Raw genomic sequence first — 6,392 nt, 5'->3', positions numbered from 1 at the left:
AAATTGCTACAAAGTGTGATCAAATTCTGAAGAGACTCGACGCAGTCGAGAGTAAACTCGAGAGTCCAACCGTTACCGTATCGTTGGACGACATTTCTGCCCAACTAAACCAGCTATCCAATGATGTTCATCGGTTATCCACCAATCCAGAACCTCACAGCAGCAAAGTCAAGCACGTAACGCTCGTAACAGACCCACAAATTCCAAGCAAACCGTTACACGCCAAAATGTTCACTCTGAACCCAAAGCAAAGAATCTCATCGTTCCTAGCGCCACGCTCCAAAGGTGATAATGAAACTCTAATTCCAAAAGTCAACAGCAACGCTCAACCCAAACAAACGCCAACCCCACCCACCTTAGCAGATGACTCCCTATCAGAAGAAACGCTTGCCCACTGCGCGGCACGTCTCCGTGATGCCAAAGTGATGACCACCGTACGGATCTTCCTGGCCTTCCTCGCCGATCAGCCGCCGTCCGTTTGCTACGACGGGATGACCTGCACCAGTGCGCGGATGTTCCTGGCCCTGGAGGGTTTTCCCGTGACCGCGGACAAGCTCAAAGAACTGTACCTGCGGGTTCACGAAGCGAACGGACTCGGGCGGAAAGCGGTGCTCGAGGATCTGACCACCTACAGGGCCTTTATCGCGTCGGAGCGAATCCAGCGGATGCAGCGGGCACGCGAGAGTACGGACAAGTTCTACGGGAGGAATGTGTCGAAATCGAAGTGATAAACCGGGGTGGTTAAGAAGGAAACCGGTGAAGACGCTTAGTTTTACAACGATGTTCAAATCAAAGCAAAATATTTTCGGTCTTTTAAAACAGTTTATTCGTTGTCGAGTTAAATAGATTTGGAAAATATTATTCAGATAACGAGAAATCCTAGAAGACCAGTGAACGCGTGCCTCAAATGAAAGCTGTCTGTAATGTATTATTTTGACTGAAAATATATTTATTACAAGTAATATTTCCTTTCTTATAGCAAATAAACTACAGTCCAGAATCGATTATTCGAAGGCCTTGGAAACATTTTTCTTTTCGGATAATCGAATCTCGAAAAAAACATTTTTTTTCCAAAATGACGGTGAACAAATATTGAAAAAAATGCATTTTTTAATTACATAGACAATCAACCATTCAAATTTTACTGCAATGGGGTCGCAGAACTCGAATTTGATGTAAAAGTAAGAAAATAAAAAAAAAACACATATTTTTTTATAGTGATTCGACTATCCGAAGTCCCATACAAACCTTCGGATAATCGAGTCTAGACTGTACAGCATTTTTGATGATTCATTAGTTTTGTGATCTGGCATGGCATGTTTTTGAAGCATTTTTTTTATTGAGTAGGTTAGAAAGATTCCTAAGGATCAATCATTCAAAAATGATATGAAAATTATGTTGAGCTTCTATTATACATATCTAATTTAAGCTTGTTAGTTTTTAACTTGGAGGTCAACGCCTCCAGACAAATCCACCTCTCCCTGGTCTAATAGCCACGGGGATCGGTGGTGGGCTCTTCACTGGCCTCTTTTACCAAACGCGGCGAGCTTTCGGAGAGGACTCTTCGGCTCTGGGTCGAGATGCAACAGGGGGAAGCTGTTCAGGGACTCAAAAGAAACACGGTCTTTGCATTTTCACTTGCTTTTAATTACTTACGACGGTGTCATGTGTGTGTGTGTGTGTGGGTTTCTGCCGGCCGGCGGTACTGCGTGCTGCTGCTGGTTTGCGCTCTCCAGTCTGCTTCGAGCTGCTGACGATGATCTCGGCGAAGCCTCGTCAGGCTTACCGAGTCGCGCACAGGTGTGCTTCTGGACGGGTGTGGATGGACCGACGGAGCCTAGCCAGGCTACCGAACGTCGGCGGATGAACGACCACAACGGGCGTGGTGGTAACCAAAGGGGGTGCTTTACCTCGCAAACCGAGGACGGCGGTCTGCGGGTGCCACGTCAGGACACGTGGTCAACGAGACCTTCTTGGCGAGCTTTTTGGGCGTGCTCGACTTCTGGCTGAGACGTTGGACGTGTCTACAGCTTAAAACTGTTGGGTCCTACACCTGGGTTTCGCACAATGGGGGAGGGTTAGGTTGGGTTTGCTACTGGGTTTCGGATTTGAGGTTAGCGAGCTTCGCCTACCTGATTCTACGCAATTCTGCACGTTGCTCCAAATCACTTTTCCACTCGCGAGGATAAACTATCCGTGGTCGACTTTTATTTGGCTTTGGTAACCGGACGAACTTCTTAGACCGAGTTACTTATATTCTGGAACTTTGATGGGTGCTGTTGGTTCCGAGGTTCAAGTGGAAAAGATCGCTGCAGTGGACATGACCCAGTAGCTAACCTCCCCCCACGATCATCCAAGTTCATCGTGACCCTTTTTTTATTCATTCCATCGTTAGTCGCACGGCAGTACACATAATTGGTGAGGAGTGTTTAACAAATTGTGTTATGTGTATTCAAAATGACCGTTGCTAATCCTACTGTGGAGTTTATTCAAACTAGTGCTCCTAAACAATTTCCTTCTATTAGCCATTGATTAAAGGACGAACGAATAACATACAATGACTAACCTATCATGTAATATGCAAAACATATAGAAAATACTACTAAAAAACATCGAAACTATGGAAACGAATATTATGGCACGGGTCATCATAGTGAGTTCACTCCGAAGAGTACTATGACCGTTTGCTCTCACTCTCTATCTCTTGTTGCTCTTGGTGAGTAATAGGGTAAAATGCCACAACGGTAACACTACCCTACACCCCCTCTAAAATAAATTGACAACTTTAGTTGACAATTTATTTTCCATCTTGACTTAAAGTCTGTTGTATCCGGGTTTTGGCTATGCCTTTCGCAAATTCGACATTTCAAAAGAATTAATACTAAAACGTTAAAATAACCAAATAGATAATCTTGTTCCAATTAAACAAGTCTATGTTTAATAACGCCATTAATCTTCTCATCAATTTTGAACATCTCTCATCCATGAATCTCAAAGTTGTTTGAGTGGAAGAGATAAGTTCCTCTCTTTTTCAAAACTTTGCTACAAACTTAAGCAGATAACTCTCTAGAATCAGATGGGATCCATCTATTGGGTTGGAAAGTTGGGATTGTGTGATTGGCAAAATTGTGTTTTAAAAACGTAGTGATTTATTGTAAACAACTATGGTAATTTTGAAAGTGATTAGTGAGATTCGATAACATTTGATTTGGCTAGTGTTTGCATAACGAAAATGAACTAGTTCTAAAATTTTCTACGCTTCATCGGAAATTTTGCATTAATCAATTTTTGATGGCCTTTGCCGGTTTTATTCCGCATGAGCTAATTATGCTTGCATTCGCCTACAAATGCGTAAATTTAAATTAAAAAAAAATTGGGCTATTTCATGAATTCGCATCGATTCAGTTATCTAGTCTGTTTTCTTTGTTTTTCTGTGGCTTTCCAAATTTAGATTCTTGCAGAGCTCAATTCAAAATGGAGACTCAGCCATTTTTAAACTTCACAAACAATGAAATTTTTACTTTTCACAACACTAATGGCAATAAATAATGCTTGGACAAAATTATAACTTCTACAAACACCTTAAAAGTTACGCTACAAACATGCTAAAATTTATTGAAATATTCTAAATTCATGCTCAAGAATCCGGCGGACCGGGCTTCAGATCGGCGGATGAGAAAACTCCCAAATTTTTGCCATCTTCATCTTCGAGCTCGTACGAGTTCGTACCTCGTCTCGCTCTAACTGTACAGGGCACGTATGCTGGGCCAAGTTTTGCATTGTATGCATCACCTGCCGAGGATAGTGTAAAATTTCGTTTATAAACTTTTTGACCAACTTCGTAAACGGGCGCTGGTTTTTGAAATCGTAAATTGTAGTTCTTTTTACTCTTTTCGTGTGCTTTTTGACGGTATCGTAAATGGTACGATCTATCTTCAATTTCTTTTCAATTCGCTCTTGTTCAGTTAATTCTTTTGTTTCAACATCTAGTTTGTGATCTTCCCCACTCGCCACGATCTCGTGACCGTAAATGATTCGGTACGAACTAAACCCAGTGGACGAGTGTTTGGTGTTATTGATAGTAAATTCCACTTCAGCGATTCTTGTATCCCACAGTCGTTGGTTGTTCTTTACATAAGTTCTAATACATTGATTTATGCTCCTATTTAGTCTTTCGACCGGATTTGCTTGACTGTGATGGCGTGCATTACTCCAATGCTGCACGTTGAATCGGTCAAGAAAGGCTTTAAAATCTTTACTCAGAAAACAGCTAGCATTATCGCTAATTATGATTTCTGGTACGGAATACCTTAAAAACCACTGTTCCTGTAAAATTTTGGTTATTAAATCCGTTCCAATTCTTCGCACGGGGACCAAAATCGTGAACTTTGAGAACAGGTCCATCAACACTAATAGATGCTGATTACCAGACTTACTTCTTGGCAAGGATTGAATAAAATCTAAAGCCAAAATTTGAAAAGGTTTTGTCGTTAATCTTTGCTTTCCCATTTCAGGGTGCTGTGAAACATTAGTTGGTTTAAATTCTTTACACGATTTGCAATTTTGTGCGTACTTCTTGATAATGGACGCCATGTTTGGCCAGAAAAACTTTTGTCTTACTTTTTCTAACAATTTCTCATAACCGATATGAAAAGAATTGTCGTGTTCTCTCCTCAAAATGTCCGAGCGCAGAGCTTCGGGGACACAAAGCTTCCACTCATACCTATAATCGAAAACGTCGCTCTTCGTCGGCACGAACTTGTAAAGTTTCCCACTCTCAATTTTATAATCTAAATGCTCATCTGGACTATTTTGAACTTTCCTAAACAACCCTGAGTACCAATCATCAACCAACTCCTCGACCTCGATCATTTCAACCGCTCTGGACAGTGCGTCGGGGATTATGTTGTCCCTCCCCCGCCTGTGTCTAATCTCGCAATGCAAACCTTGAAGTTCTATGCTCCACCTGCTTAAACGGGACGAAGTTTTCCACTTTCCATTCTTGATGTAAGTCAATGCCGAAGCATCCGTAATGACTACAAAGTATGAACCTTCTATGTAAGGACGGAACTTCTCGATCGCTGAAAGGACCGCTAAGCCCTCCTTCTCCGTCGCCGCATAAGATTGCTCGGCAGGAGTCAATTTTCTCGAAAAATATGCTATGATTTTCTCCCCCTCTTCATGTTGTTGCGTCAAAATGGCGGCGATCGCCGTATCGCTGGCGTCTGACTGTATTGTAAATTGCAAATAAAAATCAGGATTGCTCAGTACAGGTGCTGAAATTAAACTTTCTTTGATTTTATTAAACGATTCTTCGGCCTGATCATTCCAGACTATAGATTTGGGCTTTTTCCGTAAAAGATTTGTAAGCGGAGCCTTTTTTTCACTAAAGTTAGAAATAAATCTTCTGTAGTAATTTGCCATGCCTAAAAAACGACGCAACGCACGAATCGATTGCGGTCTCTCATAATTCACAATTGCAGAAATTCGGTCTGGATTGGGTCTCAACCCTTCGGGTGACAAAATGTACCCGAGGTAAGGTAACTCAGATACGCAAAATTTGGATTTATCGATGTTGATCGACAAATTGGCCTTTTGAAGTCTTCTCGCTACTTCACGCAGACTGTCAAGGTGTGCCTCGAATGTATCGTTTACGACCACAATGTCATCGAGATATACGAATACATTCGGTTCCAGTTCACACCCAAAGGAAAAAAATATCTCAAAATCTGCAACATTGGATTTGCTGCAGAAAATGTCATATTTTATAACATTTTTTGCAGCAAGCCCGTAGATCATTTTTGCCCGCGTGTAAAAATTTCAGCGATCTGCAGTTCTCACCAACACATATAAAGCTGGCCCGTCCCCGAGCAACACTCCAAAGAGAAGCATATGTTGGTGCTCTTTCACTCACTTTTCATCAAGCGTCCATGGCGCGGTGGTAGCGTGTCGGATCAATAACCAAGAAGTTGGTGGTTCAATCCTCGTTCTGCTAAGTGTTTTTTTTGTGAAGTACAACCAAAAAGCCGTCGGTAATGTCGATAATTGTCGGTAACGGGCAAAAATGTCATACTCCTATATCGCAAAAAATGCATGAGGACAGATTTCATGCAGATTCTGATATACTTTCATGCCGCCATGCATCAAAATCATGCGACTGCCAGTTGGGTGCACCAAATCCTAAAACTTCGTCCATCAGTGAACCAATCTTTGGCACGACCCGTGAAAAGGTGAATCGCGGAACGAAAAATCTCTTTATCTGACACTTTCTCTGATCTACACCTCATTTTGATTTCTTTCAAAAACTCTGTTAAAATTTTTCCACCATCTTTTCCGTCATATTTCAGTTTCCACTCAGCGACAGGCATACGCTTCATGTGCTGATTCCTATT

General features: G+C 41.8%; 1 long non-coding RNA gene across 1 annotated transcript; it reads right to left on the bottom strand.

Moving 5' to 3' along the window:
* Nucleotides 1-1,430: 1,430 nt before the first annotated feature.
* On the bottom strand, nt 1,431-2,949 carry LOC119769931. The gene is made up of 2 exons (XR_005278585.1): nt 2,133-2,949; nt 1,431-2,053 (listed from the first exon to the last, which is right to left on the bottom strand). It is a non-coding gene; the product is annotated as an uncharacterized LOC119769931 (long non-coding RNA).
* Nucleotides 2,950-6,392: the final 3,443 nt, after the last annotated feature.

The sequence above is a fragment of the Culex quinquefasciatus genome, chromosome 3, assembly GCF_015732765.1.
Source record: "Culex quinquefasciatus strain JHB chromosome 3, VPISU_Cqui_1.0_pri_paternal, whole genome shotgun sequence".
Taxonomy (NCBI): domain Eukaryota; kingdom Metazoa; phylum Arthropoda; class Insecta; order Diptera; family Culicidae; genus Culex; species Culex quinquefasciatus.
The sequence above is the reverse complement of the archived record's forward strand: the minus strand, read 5'-3'. Positions and strand labels throughout refer to the sequence as shown.